The sequence below is a fragment of the Leiobunum rupestre genome, chromosome 9 (genome assembly GCF_980474605.1).
Source record: "Leiobunum rupestre chromosome 9, qqLeiRupe1.1.hap1, whole genome shotgun sequence".
Lineage (NCBI taxonomy): Eukaryota > Metazoa > Arthropoda > Arachnida > Opiliones > Sclerosomatidae > Leiobunum > Leiobunum rupestre.
This window is the reverse complement of record NC_143392.1, coordinates 58,547,045-58,565,191: the sequence shown is the minus strand read 5'-3', so window position 1 is coordinate 58,565,191 and position 18,147 is coordinate 58,547,045. Positions and strand designations below refer to the sequence as shown.

Below are 18,147 nucleotides of genomic sequence, written 5' to 3'. Positions count from 1 at the left end.
GGAAAAATGCTTCAATACGTCTTTTAGTGAATTTTGAACATTAAATATTTCTGGAGATATTTCACACTTTAACATTGAAAAAATGGTTAGAAAAGGTCCGTTTATTTTTTATCTTAAAATTAGATTTTTAAAATTTAATTTTTACATTTAACTATATTTTAGGAAATGTGTCTTAAATATTTTTAAATCCTTCGTTGGTTCGAAACAGCTTCCCTAAAAATCGTGTTTGCAAGTCTCTTAAACAGAAAGAATCCTGTCTTTCAAAACAATACCACCGTTTTGATCCATTTATACTCGTTCAGAGTATTTTATCATTATTTTTTTAAATGTTTTAATCTTTGAACCTCTTACACCGTTAACATAGTGAAGTAATCTTTCCACATTGAAGCCTCTTTTATAAGTGTTAACACTTCATAAAGCAATTTTATAAAAATATATTAAAATTTGTTTTTCAAAATCGTCCTAATATTAAAAAAATGATTTATATTATAGTTTTCATGGTCGAGGTTTTAGTGGTGAAATTTGTAAATTGTCATATGCAAACTTTGCTTAAGCTTGGTAATATTAATATGTTTATTTCTAGGTGAACAGAAGCAAAAAGGATGTTGGTATAAAATAGGGTTATCCCCCTGCTGGAACGAAGAAATAATTATAACTTTAAATAATATTAACCTTCTATCATCTATTTCTAGCTGTGAATTAAAATTTGGGATTATTATATATAGATTTTAATACAGATGATTGGCGTCTCAAAAAATCTTAAATGAGTCTAACAATAGGTTGCGTAAAATATGGGTAAGCTTCCGTGGCGTTACTTTGAAAGTATTTGATCTAAGTGGCTCAATTATGTCTAGCAAAGGTGCAAAGTATTAGTTAAAACTAATGAAGAGATATATAACAAAGAACGAGCGAGACCAAAATTAAGTCCGGTACCAAAACGACATCGTTTAGAGTCAAAACAATGTGTTCTAGCATTGGCAAGGAATTTGTGAAACATTGCACTTGTTTAATTTAAAGTCGGGAAAAGGTCATTCTAAAGATGCGTTCGAAGCACCCAGAGAATAGTACCAAGCTTAAATTTAGGGCAATTTAATTAAAAACGATGAGGGACTATAAAGAATAAATAAGTGCGATTGAAACAACTGTTACTGAAGGTTCCAGTTCGGGTCAACGTGTCTACTCACAGCCCAAGGAAATCGGTAAAAATGAATTGCAGTAATGCGAAGATAATTTTACTTACGCTTCCGCGTTGCCTTTCCAGTTTTATCTTACGCTTAGCTATGTTTTTGGAATATATCAATTTTAATCAGGTTGTGCTAGCTCTTTATACCACCAAAATCAAAAAGGTAAAGTTATGTTAAAAAAGTTCAGTTACCGCTTCGGCTGTGTTTCAATGCAAAAAATCTACTTTAAAAATGAAGCTTAAGGCACATAGTGAATGAAAACGATTATTAAACTAACGGAATTGATTTGGTAAATTTTAATGCGCAAGTGAATCAAAGATGTGGCACTTCAACAATAATCTCGTTATAAAATAAAAAATCATGTACAGATATCATGAACCAGACAGACGTTTGACGCAGCATTATAATTAAGAAAATCGTGTTCACGTAAAATAATAGGCTTCAAGCACGAACAAGTCTGACTTTTAACGCAGCATTATAATTAAATATTTAAGTTAATCTTTAACGCGCAAATTAATTGGCTTCTAGCACGAATCAGTTTGAATTTGACGCAGCATTAAAAAAAGGTAAACCGTAAACACGTAAAATAATTTGCTTCTAGCACTACACAATCTAACTTTTGGAGCGCCATTATAATTTTATTAATCCTTAGCACTACCAAGAATGGACATCTAGCAGGGACCATCCAAACCTTAAACACAAATAATAATCTAATCATGTGGCCGTTGGAAGCACTATCTAAAATGTTACGTGGGACGTAAATTAATTTTATTGGCCGTTATATTTTTGGTCATTTTGACTAAATATTTCCACTGAAAATTGTCCTAGAGATCGTGGCTTAAAGATTTGGCTCCAATCCTCATCAAACACGTTATCTGTTTACCAAAACAATTTGGGCAAGACCACTTTTAATTTTATAAAATCCACTATCCTGCCAGATTAAAAACTAATTACCCTTCGGTTAAGTTGTTTTCAAGATGAGATATTAGATCAGAAATAATATGGCCTCGGTAGCCTTCTCATCGGACTCGTCTATCCCTGAATGTTGATTTTCAAACGTCTGATAATGGTTTTTGTATGATGTTAGACATTTAGAGTGGTTTTTTGCTTCAATTGCCACCAAATGTCCCCGTCTTGTTCGAGCGAGAAGCTCAGAGTCGTTTATTTTGGTTCCAATTTCATTGTAGAGCAACGATAAAGTGTTCCCATTGATGATTTACAGAAAATACTGTTTTCGCCAAGCATTTTTGTATGGGTTTCTCAAAGAGAACGTTTCGATCTTCGGACATTATCGTCATGCACTCTCAACAAGTTTTATCTATTCAAGAGGCTTTCTTTCTTTGAGTTTTGAGGCAGTTAATATAAATTCGCAAGCTTAATGCCACTTAGAGTTACATTCAGATGGTACTTCGGGGATTCCTAAGCTACACTCTCTAAAACCCCATCGGGTGCCGAATTCATTCATTAAAGCCATTGCCAAAGTCAAAATAGCCCTGAGCATTTGTGGGTGCATCTGTGTCACCCTCTTTGGAACCACATATCACACAAATAAATGAAACCATTTACTTAAGATATCCAAATCTATAATTTTATTTTTTATATTCATTGCGAGGGGGAAACAAGTAGCTAAAAATGTGTACACCAGATTACATATTCAAGATATAACTAAATAAAATTACAGATAACCAAAAATTACGCGGGATTACTTATTTCGAGTAATCCAAATAATATTATTAGATATTATTATGATTACTTTGCTTTCCCCAGGTTTAAAAGAATTTCGCATTTATGAATAATAAATGTTATTTATAACATAAAACATTGTAAATATATAAATAAAATTTATTATACAGGGTGTTAATTTAAACACATGTCCGTAGAATGAGCCCCTTTTCAGTTCAATTATTTGGTTTTTCACTTTACAGAAAATGGTATCAAATGCTTAAGTGTTAACGCGCTTAAATCTGCGAGAGTTCATTGGCACCTCCCATCTGGTTATGTCACGCCTAAATACGGACGACGATTAGGCGCAGAGAGGAATAATCTCGCAAGTGATGTACTAGAAGAACAAAGCTATATTTACTCGGAACTGTAATCAGAACTCAAATCATAAATATAAAATTTTTTAAATCATTATCTCAAAACGGAATTCCACCCTGAGTGCAGATGGTCTTCAACGTTGTTACGCGATTTTAAAGGGTTTTTCAGACTTTCTCCTGTTATAGGGAGCGCTTAGACCTCAGCAGAAATGGCAGCGGCGTTCATCAGTATAACGGTAAAATATGACTGCATTAAAAAATGGTGTATCGTTGCTGTTTTGCTGTGGCTGATTGATAAAATTAAGTGTTTGACAAAACTTTAGCAACTTATGATAAAGAGTACTAGATTGTGGAAGCGTGTAAACAGTAAATTAAGAGCATGAAGTAGAAAAGTCAGGAAGTGTTAATTTTCAGTGTAACTTGTTATTTGAAATTTTCAGCTACCTGCGTTAATTCATGTAACAATTATCCATGGCATTTATTTTTAAAGTAATACCTGGTGTTAATTTTTTAATCTTCTATTTTGCTTCCCATATTTATTATAAGCTTAAAATGGTTCACCTTCTTTTGCTATTCATTAGTTGTGATTTTATCAATTTAAAAAGGCTTACATTTTAACACATTATATTCTTTTAAATTTCAATTTTACTAACCTTGTATTATTATCATGTTTCTCCAGCGAAACTGAAATAAAGCATGATAATTCAGATTTTTGAATACAATTGTGAATTTTTATTTTTATGATTCTTTCGTATGTGGGCAAAGCCAATTCTTTTTAATTAAAACCCTAATAAAACTCTCCAAACATTTTACGAATAGGACAAACTTAAACTGGTTTACCTCAAAACGCTTTTTATTGGTCCGAGCTAGATTGATAAAATCTGAAATTAAAGTCGAGTTTTTTACGTTATTAAGAACAAGTTTTTCCCATAAACATTGGCGTGTCACTTCCATGATGAATAAGACTAACTCAAAATATTAAATCTGGATTTAATAGTTATTGAAATGATTTAAATAAAATTCAAATGATTTAGATAAAATAGAAACAAATAAATGGAGAATTAAATCTGTAAAGGAAAAGTTGAATAATTAAATCGAGATTAAAATGATGAAAAATTGTAAGTGGAATAATTAAATTGTTAATAAAATGATGAAATCTTTATTGAAATATTTAAGTCACGATTATTTAATTATCATTTAATCATGATCATTGAAACACCCTATAATATAGTAACCCGTACCTCAAATTTGAGTTAAATGAAAATATAATGAATACCAAGATGTATAAAGATTACAAGTTTCGTTTCGTTAACGTTCATAAGATGACGCTTTTAAATTGTATTCGTTTCAAGAGGCCCATCGCAAAATTAAAAATTCCCAACACAGCTACTCCCGTCCATAGAAAAGACTTACGAATAAATATTCAGAAAAATGTCCAACAGAAAATGCACGAATAATCAATATTTATTAGTAAAGCAAGCAAATTTTAAACAATTCTCTTCGTGTATGTCGGGAAACATTCAAATATAACCAAATATGTTTTGAAAATTATCACAGCAGAGCTTCAATGCGATTGATTGAATACCGGTTTAAAATTTAAAGATAATTAGTTTAGAGCATAGATGAGGGCATAGGCCCATATTGACGAGACTTACTTATAACTTTAAGAGCTTTTGAGATTATTATTTCTTCAAGAAGTTTTGAATGATCTATAAATGTGTTTTTGAGTTAATTATACCTTATGCTTATTTTAATTTAAACACTCAGTAATTATTTTAAACTTCTATCTTAATTTCACAATATCTGAACGTATGTTATGAAGGATCACATACAAAAGAAACGTCATCTTATTTACGATCTACATATTAATTAACTTGTAAATTTGAGGCACTGTTTCGTAAAACAAGCCGACGAGTGGTTAGGTGGTTTTGGGAACTAATTAGCCGTAGATAAAATTCGAAAAATACTACTTCGTGGTGCTGCAGTGCGTGTGAGTCGTTTCCTCCGCGTTCGCTCTCACGCCTCGAAACTCTTTATATGAAGAAACTATACCTGTTTTCGACCGACCTGTGCTGATGGAAGCCTTTCTCTGAGTTAATAAATATCAAAGGCTCTGGTATGCTGTGTATTTATTATGAGAAACGATTCCACAAACTTAAAAATGTCTCGCAAACCCTTTTAAAAATTAACTCAATTTCTCTATATTGACCGCGCTTGTAAGCTATCGTGATAACTTGAAAACGTCGCTTCAGGTTTAAATTATGATTAATATAAATCAAACCTTTAATAGCTTATAAACAGATTTGGTTGATAACTTCAAACTAAATTTTAAATCAAATTCCTATCGCATCAAATATGTTTGTGTGAGTAAGATCGCCAGAAAAGAAAGCGTTTTCTGGGATTGCAGAATCCCAAATTACATGTCTGTAGAATGTCTATCGAACATTTCTGGAATTAATTTTTTGTGAATGATATTCATTATTTCATTGCACCAGAATTGCAAATAATTTTAAAATTTAGAAAGAAGTCCGTACCTTATAAATCGTCAGTCAAAAGCTCGAGATTGGAGGTTACTTTTTGTATGGTTCTGCTTATGTCCATTGGTATCCATGTCCACCAGTTAAAAATTGTAAAGGCTACATATAATTAATTTAAAAGATTCTTATCACCGAAATAAATTTAAAATTTGTTAATTAATATATCATTTTCTAAAATCAAAACGTGATTTCGTAACACCTAGTATAATTATTATCTGTCTTAATGCATATTGTCTATATTTATTTTATGTCTACTTTGTCTAAGATCTTCGTTGTTTCTTTTACGTTTAAAACGTTTGATTTTAAATCAGAGCATAAACAGTGGGTGCCTCATTCTTCTGCGTTTTTAATTTTTTGGTAATAATGGTTCATATATCTTTCTAATTGGTCTTAGTGGACTGTTGTACAAAAAGAGTTGAGAAAATTCACTCTCATCTCGGTCTTTAAGGAATAATTTTCGGTTCGTGAGCTAGACTTGAAACGTTAAGACGGTTATAAAGTTAATAATTTAAACGAGAAAATGTAGCCAATTATTTGGAAACAATTGTTGTGGCACACGAAAATGCTCAGATGACCGTTATTTAAAAAAAGTAAAATAAAAATTCAATTTGTAAGGATAAAATTCATCAGTTTTTGAAGAAAAAAAGCAGATCTAAGTAGTCATAAGAATTTTAAGTTAATGATTATTATATTATTATTTCATTATGTCTGAGAGATTCGAGGAAATCGGTTTCAGGGAACAAATGAGAAAATAAAATGAGAAAACTGGCTGCTTCGGCTATTTAGGAAGAGGAAGGTTCCTTGTGGATCATGACGGAGATTGGAAGCAGCTCTAACAATGATCTTAACATAAACATTCTGAGTTAAAAAAGTCTTGCCATTATCGAGTACATCATCCGTTTAGGAATCTTTTATTGTCAACTTTGTTTAAGAATATAAAGATTCCTTAAGCCGTTAATGTTTTTGTAGTCCTCTTTGTTACCGTTTCGAAACCAAAATTAAACGTAAAAGGAACCATCTCGGGTCTTAATGAAGGCTTTGAACCAAAACTATTTAAAATAGTTAAATGCATTAACAAGCGATATAGTAGGGGTTTAAGATCTTTATATCTTTTGATTTTAGTTTAAAATATCATCCATCAATTGTATGATAAAAATCTTCATAATGTTCCTTTAGCCTATTTTTCGCTCGATTTCAGTGACAAATCCCAAATGTTAGGTCCTCTCACGTACATACACGCAAAATGAAGTTTTGAACCTATTAAGAGTTGTTATTAATTGTCGCGGTGGCGAAATATAATTTTTGCAGTTGATGGAGCTACGCCGAAGAGTAGGTCGCCTGCGTCGGGGAATACGTTGAGGCTCAGCCGGAGTTTAGTTTCGAAAAGAGCCACTTGTCGCCGCTGTAGTACAGGCGAGTTGTTTTCTCCTCGAAACTCCGCGCTGGAGAAGCGATTCGGGTGTTTCGTATCGGTTCTATTCAATAATAAAGAGTTTGAGCAAACCCATTTCTAGGCGTTAAAGCGAACGCATGCGATTTTCAGATTGGTCGAAGGTCACGTAAACGCCTATAAATTAGTTTGCTGAAACTCTCTAATAACTCTGCAGATAAAATAAAATAATTAATTACGTTCAAAATGACATTCCAATAACTTCGAAAGCTTTTTCTCACTAGATTTATAAAAACAGTGTCACCGTTGGATTCGCAGGCCTCTGCAATAAAAATTTAAATTGTTCCTCTATAAAAGCTTAATTTTAGAGTCGCATCATTTATAAATCGGACTTACAATTGTTAGTTGAGGGCTATAGGCCCACTAAGAGCCAGGGTATATATAACCAATTGAGTGGAACGATGTCGAATGGCCAACGATAGAATAGGTGCACGGCCAACTGTTAAGACGATTTTGCTTAATTTATTATAGAATGGTCAACCTATTTTAATTATTTCCTTTATGATGAATGAAACCTGTGAACAGAGAAGTTATTAACCCTTTATAAATGTAAAGAAAAAAAATTATTAGTGTAGTCGTAATTTGATTGTATACAAGCTGTGCAGTCTGACCGGTTTCTCCTGCGCGTTGCTGAGAGTGGCCGACACCGCTCTATAATAGACACGTGGCGTGAATTATCGGTATTTTAGAGTTTTTTCGCGCTTCAATCGTTAGAATTTCAATATAAATAAAATGTGAACAGGCTGCGTATTTGGTTGGTGTTTCCTTGTTAACCATGTTAAATCAATACCGCCTATTAAAATGGGTTCGAACTAGGGGCAGATCACAAATAAATCTTAGTTGCATAGTCAGAAATAAGTGAAAAATAATGTGTAAAGCTTTACATAAAAAAGGTTGCACGACCGTTGACATTGAAATGTATGGTTGCAATGAAATTTGGCTGATGTGTAGATTTCGAAACGCTCAAAATGGTTTCAATTGGACGAAGAAGCCAAATATACAGTTGGACTCATATTGAATCCTATTGATGCTATTCCATGTGATAGAGACCTCCAGTGGCGGAATTTGGAATCACCGAGTGAGAGGTACAGTCGTGGTAAAAAAAAAAATTCCCATAGCGTTACGCGATTTTCGAGGCGTCTTAAAATGGTTTCTAACCTAATTAAATATAGTTAAAAAAATAATAAATATTAGCGAAACGGCTTCAGAAAGGCTCGAAACCTAATCTATTAGCGTTTTGAGATACACTGGAACTTAATTTTCTTAGAAAAAAGCGGAATAATATGACATAGTATTTTAAGCCTCGGCGAGTCGGCGAATAAATTTTTCGCGTCCTGCATCAGCTGGTAGCTTACAGCAGTGCTGTGTGTTATGTTTTCTCTCGAAATGGACAACTCTCAAGTTTTGGCTAGTTTATCTGAAGATCATTCCAATGTTTCAGAGTAAGTTTATTAAATATTATTCGTATTTTACTGGTTAAATATTTACTTATATTTATTATATCTTTTCAGTGTTATTTCAGTTGTGTCATCTCAATTGAGAGCTTCAGTTTCCATTGAAAATCACAACATGTCAAAGTAAGTTTATCAAAACCGTCTTCATATTGTACATGTAAATTATTTACTAATATTTACCAATCTCTTGTATAGTGCCGCTTGTAAGAACCTTGCTTTTACACACAGCTGTAAGTAGAGAAGGACTAAATATGAACCATTTTTTCCAAGATGGCCGCCAAAAAAAACCCACCAAAACAACCCCCAAATTTTTTTTCCAAAAACCAATTTTTGTCCTTGGAAAAAATCAACAAAATAATTTTGTTTTCAATCTCAAATTTTACCTTGAAGATGATCTATGACCTCGACGCTCGAGCACTGTCCACCACCCCTAAGCCTCGGTCTATCACCCCAACAAGTTTGGACACGATCGGACAAGCTCGGCCCGAGATATCGGCGGTAATATGTGACCCCCCGAATTTTTATGTTTATTAACTTTTGATATCATTTTTTTCGTTTTTTCGCCATTTAAAATGCTAATTAGTTAATTGCGAGATGGGGAAACGAATTCGCGACCTTCGCTTTATAGCCTTGACAAGTTTGTCTGTCACGTGCTATCTAACTTACCCTGTCGAAATAAAATACATATTTTAAAACACAACAAATTGCAATAGGCGTGATTGGTCAATATCCGCCCAATAACTTATGTTTTACCAATGTTGAAATGAAACTTTATTTACTTTTGGAGATAAATAAATAATACAATAACGACATAATAAACAATCAATACATATTTTAAAAACACAACAAATTACAATGGCGCTGATTGGTCAATATTCGCCCGAGATATAGCCAATTTTGTTTATAATAAGTAAAACAAAATGTATTTACTTTTGGAGATACATTTTTTTTACATTTGTAATCCAAATAGGAAATTGGTTTTCAATAGTACTCCAATACATTCTAAAGTAACATAATCAATAAAAATTCCCAAAAAACAATGATTTTATATAATAAATTAATTACATAACCAATCAATAAACATTTTAAAACATTACAATGAACTTAATCGGGCGATATCAACCAGAGATTTAACAACTAATGTATTATAAAAAATTCAATTTATTTACTTTTTAAAGAAACAATGTTTTAGCAATTCAAAAGTATAATGTTATCCAACTATAATTTTATTGTTACTCTTGCTAGTGTTCGCAATTGTTTATTCATTATCCAAAAATTTTCCGATTTATTTTAAAAAAAGATGGGAAAAAGAATATCATTTTAACTTATTTAATTATGTTTATTACGAATAAAAGCGGTATTTATTTAAGTAATTGTTTGTTTTTATTTAAATAATATGCTTATTCACTTTCAATTATTTAAACATTTTGCAATTTTTATTAAACTATTGGTTATATAAATAAATATTGAAATATAGCCGAGCTTATTTTATTCATGGATAAAAATTAATCGACTGCCGAACACTAACTTTTGCAACTCGAAAGACTAGAATTTTACCCAAATGGATGTCTGGTTAATTTTTAATAGTAAAATAATATATTCTAAAGTTGGAAAATTATTTTTAAGTTACTTAATCAATAAAAATTCCAAAACCCATTTATTTAAAATAAATAAAGAATAATTAACTTTTTAAATCAAAAATAGCAACATTGTGAATATACGTGGATAGAATTTTCTCTGACTACACACAGTAAACGAACGGGTTTTTATTGGTGGCTAAATTAAAACAAAATTAAGTTTAATAATTTTAATTATTTTTAAATTAAATAATACTTACTTTATTTGATAATTTTAACTTTCTGTTGAACAGCGTTACCAGAAGCACGCTCTATGAAATTCTGCCGCATTGTGAACTATAAAAAATATCTATATATCTTTAAATTCATAAATTAAAATTACCTCTAGGATAGAACTGGTTCAACATTCAATTGCATTAGCCTTGTAGAAGTAATTTGATACCCACCCTTAATTATCGTCACGTGTAAACGTTATCAACTACAGTTACAGCCTTGTAAAACTAGTTTGGATTTTTCAACAATTGACTAATTATATCAATTAAACGCAACAATGTTTATTAACATCTGGCATCATTGATCCTACTCTATTTTTTACCCATTTTTCGCATCTCCGCGCCAGATTGAATTAATCAATAAAATTATAAACGCAGATCACGTTTCGCCAGGAGACATTCCACAGAGCCAGTGAGAAGAAAAAAACTGGTTTTTACAAACAAACGCTAGATATTAATAAAATATCAATTAATAAATTTTCTAACTTGAAAAAAATTGTAAATAAAAATGATTTGTTTTAAAAACAAAGTTTATTAACAATTTACTTTTTGAAGATACAATCGTTAATAATACTTAACAACTATTAATAATAATATTAATAATAATAATAATACTTCTTTCGTAAAATAATAAATGTATTGGCTAAAAGGATATTGCAATAAATTAGATAAACAATTTACACCAATAAATTTATTTTTTAAACAATTGCAAATTAAATTATACAATTAATAAGAATTTTAAAAATAAGACAATCTCAAAATATGTACAAAACAGCCTATTTAATTAAGAGATAATTAGTAATATGAAAAAAATTAAAGGTTGTAAATATAGAAATATAAATAAATTCAGATATAAAATATAAGAATCATTATTAAAAAATAGCCAGATTTGGAATGTCTCACTAGAATAAAGTGAATTTTCTCAGGCAACGTCACTTGTTGACCTTGTGTGCTTTTTCTAACGTACGGGCGCAACGGTCTTAGATTTTGTTATTCTAATAAAAAGATAAAAACTAAACATTAATTAACACAAATTATATTCTGTTTTCAATCCAAGGTATTAGATTTCGAACAATTTAGCTTTAATTATTATTTACTAATTAGACGACATGTTCTACAACCTGTATCATATAACCGTTTTATTTATGGATTTCAGTTTAAACAGCAGACCAGTTATCATATTCACAATCACAAAGACAATTCAACTGTTAAGTACATAGAATTCAAAATAGAGATATTAATTTCAGAAGCATGTTCCTTAAAAAATAGGATATTTAAATCAATAATTTTTTTAATTTTAAACCTTAATTAACGTGTCATTAATAATTCTGTTAAATTCACAATGCGCTTCTGATTTCACCTGTCTGTTATTAAAATTTAAATATTCGGTTTTATGTTTGCAGAGCGAATTTTACATTTTCAACTTATGTTAAATATGTTAGGAATTCTATTTATAAAAATATTTTAAAAATTAATTTTATTTTATTTTTAATATTTGTAAAAAAAATTCAAAACAACCATTTACTTTCATTGAAGATATTCAATAATAATTATAATTTATATTAACCAAAACGAACTTTGCAGATAAAAAAGGATGTTTATATATGTTGGTAAACAAGACAGCACAAACAAATATACTAAATTAATATTGAGCTAATTAAAAAAAATTAAATTAAACCAAAAACAAAAATAAGAATAATAATTTAATAGAAAAAATAATCAAAAGATTCATTAAAAATAAGTTTGAGCTCTATTAAAAGAAAAATTAATTACTTTATAACAATTTAAATAACAATGTTATAAATTCCTCTATCCGTAAATAATATTTGTATCTGTTGTCAAGTAGTTGAGATTTAAATTTAAAAAAAATTAGTTTGATATTTTGAAACAAATGTTAGTTTGATGTTCTAAATAAAATAGCCTTTGTTGAATATTTCAATTTGAATTGATTATTATTTTCTTGTTTTTGATGTATAAAAATCATTGAACAATCGTTTATAAACCCAATATCATTTTTCTTTATATGTGCACGGTAACTTTCCACCATCTATTTTAATTTCTATTACAAACATTGAAGATTTAAACAACATTAGCAAATTGACGGTTCAAGGTTTTAACTTATATTACATTACAACCATTTTCGTTCCGAATACAAGATCTTTACGACGTTCTAGTTCTATAATAAAGAAAATCTACAATTCACCTTTCCGGTATAGATAGAGCCACCTAGTGGCCGTTTCGAATCGGCTGACGAGAATTCGCGTCGGACCGGTGTCGTCGGCTTTTTGCTATGGGAATAACGTTGGATTCTCCCCTGCTTAACTTAAATTATTGACAGTTTTTATTACATATTCTGACTACTTTTTACCTGACATGAACTCACCGAAAACACCTTCAGTTTCAAGTACAAGTTTGAGGTCAGTTTACGTTCTTTTTAACGTTGTAAATTAGGTTTATTTTTTTGACATTTTGACGAACATAGGCCTAGGCTTATGAGTTGACATTCGTCACATTACAATCTATACATAAAAATCAAATGTGTTTATGGAGATTAAATTTATTTATTAGTGCCAGCAGTAAACGTCAATCTGGAGGAGGAATTTCATGCTGTGTTCCTTTTTGTAACAATAATTCCCTCCGTACCCCTAATGTCAGCTTTCACACATTTCCTAAAGATAGGAGGCTGATGAAACAGTGGTTGACTCGAATTAACAGAGTTGGAGCTAATGGTAGATTTAGCTTATGGACACCCAAATCCTCATCTCGTATTTGTGGAGCCCATTTCAATATTGGTGGGGTTAAAAGTCGCTCTGACACAGTTCCAATATATTTTCCAAGGAAGACATACGACTATGAATCTAGCACATTCAATTCGAATGTTCATCGTAGCAAAACTGGTCTTAAACGTATGTAACAATATTATATTAATTCTTAATGTATCAAATTTAATGAATTACATATTTTACTTTAGGTAAATTATTTAATGACAGAGATGGAGTTTTTATTTCTGAAGATCAGCTAGAACCATTAGGGGCTGAAGTTACAGTTCCGTTTAAAAGAGTGAAATCATGTTGCAGTAGCAAATCTGATTCTGAACGAGTAAATTCTAAAACACCTCAACTATCTAAAGAAGAGTTAAAAGGTATGAATACTAGTTTGCAAAGGTGTAGTGTTCTATAGACTGTTAAGTAATTTCAGAGGTCAGTCAGAGCTCCCGCCCCCCACCAATAATTTCATATTCTGTCTCAAGTCCCTCCAGAATTTTGGACAATATTTCGTATAGAAGACAAAATTTTACCTAAAAAGTAGCATCCAAATTTATAAAAAGTCTTTGTCAATTGATTTTCTTTTAAGTGGCATTAAGGTATCAATTTTGTAGAGAGAGAACTGTATACTGTAGCAGAGTACTACTGAATAATGATTAATAGTACAAGTAGTTTATAAAAAACGTCTACCTTTAATATCTACTGGTATGGTAATAGATGTAATAAAAAACTGTACTTTGGTAATATACTTAAGCAGGCTATCTAAGATATATTTTACTAAAGCCTAAGAACCTGCGTGTTCTGTTGGTATGAATATCATAATAATAATAATAATAATACACTTTTTATAGTCGCTAAAATACGGTAATATAAATTTAATTCAAGGAATGGACTAGAAGTAACACAGCACACTTTACCCTCATAGACATAAAAATATAGAAACCTATTTCTCATTGCAAGTTCCACTGTACTACACGTACTGTGTATGACGTATGCGTTATATTTCATGGTACTAGAAGAAGGACTTCCCACAATAATTCATATACTCCCCAATATTCTAGGAAATTAGGGTGAAAAATAAAGCAATAATATGAAATTTTGATTTTTTTTTATAATTTCATCTTGAAGTACTACCAAAATCCAGGGTTGTGCAGAGCTTTTGTGAGGCCCAAGCCAAATTTCATATTGGTGGTACCCTTCCAGGCCTGAAGACATTCACCAATTGTCAATTCACACCCCCCTTCTTTTAGGCCTAAAAACATTATACAAGTATTGTGGTTTGGCACCCCCCTCGAGGCACTTGAGTGGGCCCCTACGTATCCAGGCCTCTCTATCAATCCCAACGAGAGAGGAGGGAAGCTGGTACAAATTACCTGGGCCCTGGAATGGACACTTATCTCAAGCTTATATTTGAAACACTTTTAAAAATAACATAATTCTAGCAGACCCTGCCCAGAGTAAAATTACTTGCAGGCCCTTTGGTTTTCACACCCCCCCCCCCCAAGCCCTGAATATATTTTTTTTAATTATCATCATGATTAGCGCCCCCTTCGGATTTGCACCCCCTCGTGCTTCTTTGATGGGCCCCTATCAGTCCTCCTTGGTTCCATTGATTTTCACCCCTCCCTCAAGCCCTGAAATTTTTTTTCTAAATTATCATGATTTGCACCCTCCTTGAGCCTTAATAGTGTTTTGTTGGTCCCCTTCTGATTTGCCCCCACCCCCTTGGGCTTCTTTGATGGGCCCTATCAGTCTCCCTTGGGCCCTGAGGATTTTGTCCCTCCCCTATCTGCAGGAGCCTGGTATTAATATAAAGTGGAAATTTCAAGGGGGAATTTTTCCTCCCTCTCCCACTCACATCATACTGATGACTGGCCAGGACTAACAGCTTGAGCCCTCCCAATAATTTAAGAAACTGCGTATGACAGTTTGACTAAAACTTTAAATAAGATAATTAAAGACTTTTGTTTTTGATATTTAAATTTAGATCATAATTATTCACTTTCGGATGCCGTCTGCAATTGTAGAAAGAAATGGATTAATTGAAAGACTAGAAGGAGAGAATGAATATTTAGTGCAAAAAATTAAACAATTAGAAGAAAGGGTTTTAGAATTAGAATACAATCTCAAGATAAAAAGCAATGAGATTATACAAATGGATTTGCAAAAGACAATTGAGCTAGCGAAGAAAAAACCAGAATTTACAGTGGAGAATTTACTCAAAGATAAACGTTCTCTTTATTTTTATACTGGCTTTAATAGCAAGGAAAGGTTTATCTCATTCAAGAACTTTGTCATGGAAGGCTTCGATGAAGCTCAACAAAATGTGAAGACGAAAGAAACACCCGGAGTAGCAAACCAAAATAAAAAATTCAAAATTGATCTGGTAAACCAATTATTCTTGGTATTGGTTCGATTGCGTGTGGGGTTGCTAGAGGAAGATATTGCCTTTCTTTGTGGAGTGTCAGTGACAACTATCAGCTCATATTGGAAATTTTGGGTGGATTTTCTATTTAATAAATTAGTGCAAGTTCCTATTTGGCCTTCAAGAGAGACTGTGAATTTGCATATGCCAGAGTCTTTCAAGAACATTTATCCAGCTACAAAAATTATTTTAGATTGCACAGAATTGTTCATTGAAACCCCATCTGACTTCAGGGTGCAAAGTAACACATATTCATCCTACAAGTCCCACAATACAGCCAAAGGACTAATAGGTATAGCACCTAATGGTTGGATTTCCTTCGTTTCAAATTAAGCGCCTGGAAGATTATCAGACAAAGTCATAACAGTAAAAAGTGGAATTATCGATTTGCTTTCACCCGGAGACAGTGTTATGGCTGATCGAGGATTTCTTATAAAAGAAGAAATTGAAAAAAAGGGTGCGACTTTAAATATACCACCATTTCTTAATGGGAAAAAACAACTTGATATTAATGAAGAGAAGCTAACTCGAGAAATTGCAAGTGTCCGAATTCATGTAGAACGTGTAATTAGACAAGTAAAAAATTATAGAATTTTAAAATATACATTTCCCAATGTAATGAATGATAAAATCAACAAGATTTGGAAAATATGTTGCTATTTATGTAATCTCTCAGGAGAACCATTATTAGAAAGGCAAATAAGTGAAACAAATTGAATTTTACTTTTGTAAAAAGGAACTTTATAACCAACAATTAAAAAAGGAACTTGCTATCAATTTTGATTACACTTTTGGAACATTACAAACATTTCAGCTACATTAGGCCTATCACAATTTGTCTCAACTTTTTGGGTTAAATAGTTAATTAAATCTTTTCAAAACTAACTTATCACATACTTATATCACATCATTATCATCAACAAAAAAATAATTAAAAAAAAATGCAGTTAGCTTTGGTAAGAAATTCTTTTCCCAGACCTCTTTTTCAAACATAACGCGTTCCAAGAGTGGCTTTTGAGACTCTCCAATAAAAACGAAAAAATCACACCAGTTAAACTTGGTAATGGCAAGTTGCCCCTGAACTTGGTGGTGATATTTATGGTTTTTTTTTTCAAAATAATCTTATCATGGTCTAACTCTAAAAAGTCTGGTTTTAGTTTTTTAAAACACTTTTCAATTGTGAAATTTAATTCTTTTCCTTTGGCTAAAGTTTTGATTTCAAGCAGTCCCCACTCATTAATTTGGTTGTCATAAACTAGCTTGTCAGGTGAGCACCCCAAAAATGGAAAGCCAGGGTTTACACAAAAACCTATTGGAAAAGCATTCTGGACTCTAGTTTGAACAGTGAGATACTGATGCACAGCATCATCCTCAAATTTCAATCCATCTTTCATATACTTGTTTTGAAAATGTTTCCCCTTTCTCATTCTTTCAGTGAAGTTGTCGTTGACAGCTTTTTTTCTATTAATTATCTCTCCAAAGTTAGAAGCTGTTAGCCTAATTCTCCGCTCAGCCTCCCATTCCTTGCAATTTGACTGCTCACGAGTTCGTTCTTCTAAAGACCATGCTTCTTCAATGGTAACTCTTAACGTTCTGGGCAAAAGCTCCTTTAAACTTAAATGCAATTTCACATCACTAATTTCAATTGGTATATTTGGTCTTGAAATTTGCATAGTATTCTCTTTCATTTCATTTACTGGCTCAAACTCAAACGGCGCAATTCCTATCGTGGCAGGTTTATAATTGTTTTCGGATAAAATCCTACCTAGCATGCTTGGCTTTTTATTAGAAAATTCCTGTTATTCTATTGCTAATTTTTTAAGTGCTTCACTAGAAACAACAACATTTGTTTTTTCGCAATGTATTTTTCTTCTCTGAACCAGCTCAGCTTGCCTTTTGCCAGGATTTTCAGGCTTGTGTTTTATGAACAGCAAACTTTCAAAATCAATGTTTACCTTATCATTTGGTAAAACACGTGGTTGACCCCACTCTTGCTTCTTGTTCGTGGATGATTCCTCTTCAGTCAAATACAGATTGCCCATTCTCAAATTATCAATAACAAACCACAACACAGCCACTACATGTTTGCAGTGGCCTCCCAACCCTGCAACACACGCACACTTTGAAAAAATAATGACACCTTTGAAATTGATTTTCACCAAAACTATGTATGTTTTTTTAAAGTAAATGAAGCCTGCACGTTTGACTTTACACTAATAAACTGCCGACCATAGTTTAAAAGTACATTCCCAGTTTTCCCACTTTTAAACATTCGGTACCCCAGTGTAGTATGTTTAGATGCTTTAGCTTCATTTTGGTAAGTAGCAATTTGCTCTTCAGAGAAGTTGACAGGAAATCCCCTTAGAAGTTTTGTCCAGGGACCTTTTGGCATACTATCGATATCTTCATCTTGAAAATTTACATTTCTTAAAGGCGACCTAATA

At 31.8% G+C, this 18,147-nt stretch overlaps 1 pseudogene; it reads left to right on the top strand.

Annotated features, from left to right (window-relative positions):
• The first annotated feature begins 8,596 nt into the window (after positions 1–8,596).
• Positions 8,597–16,420, top strand: LOC149931607 (uncharacterized; annotated as a pseudogene).
• Positions 16,421–18,147: the final 1,727 nt, after the last annotated feature.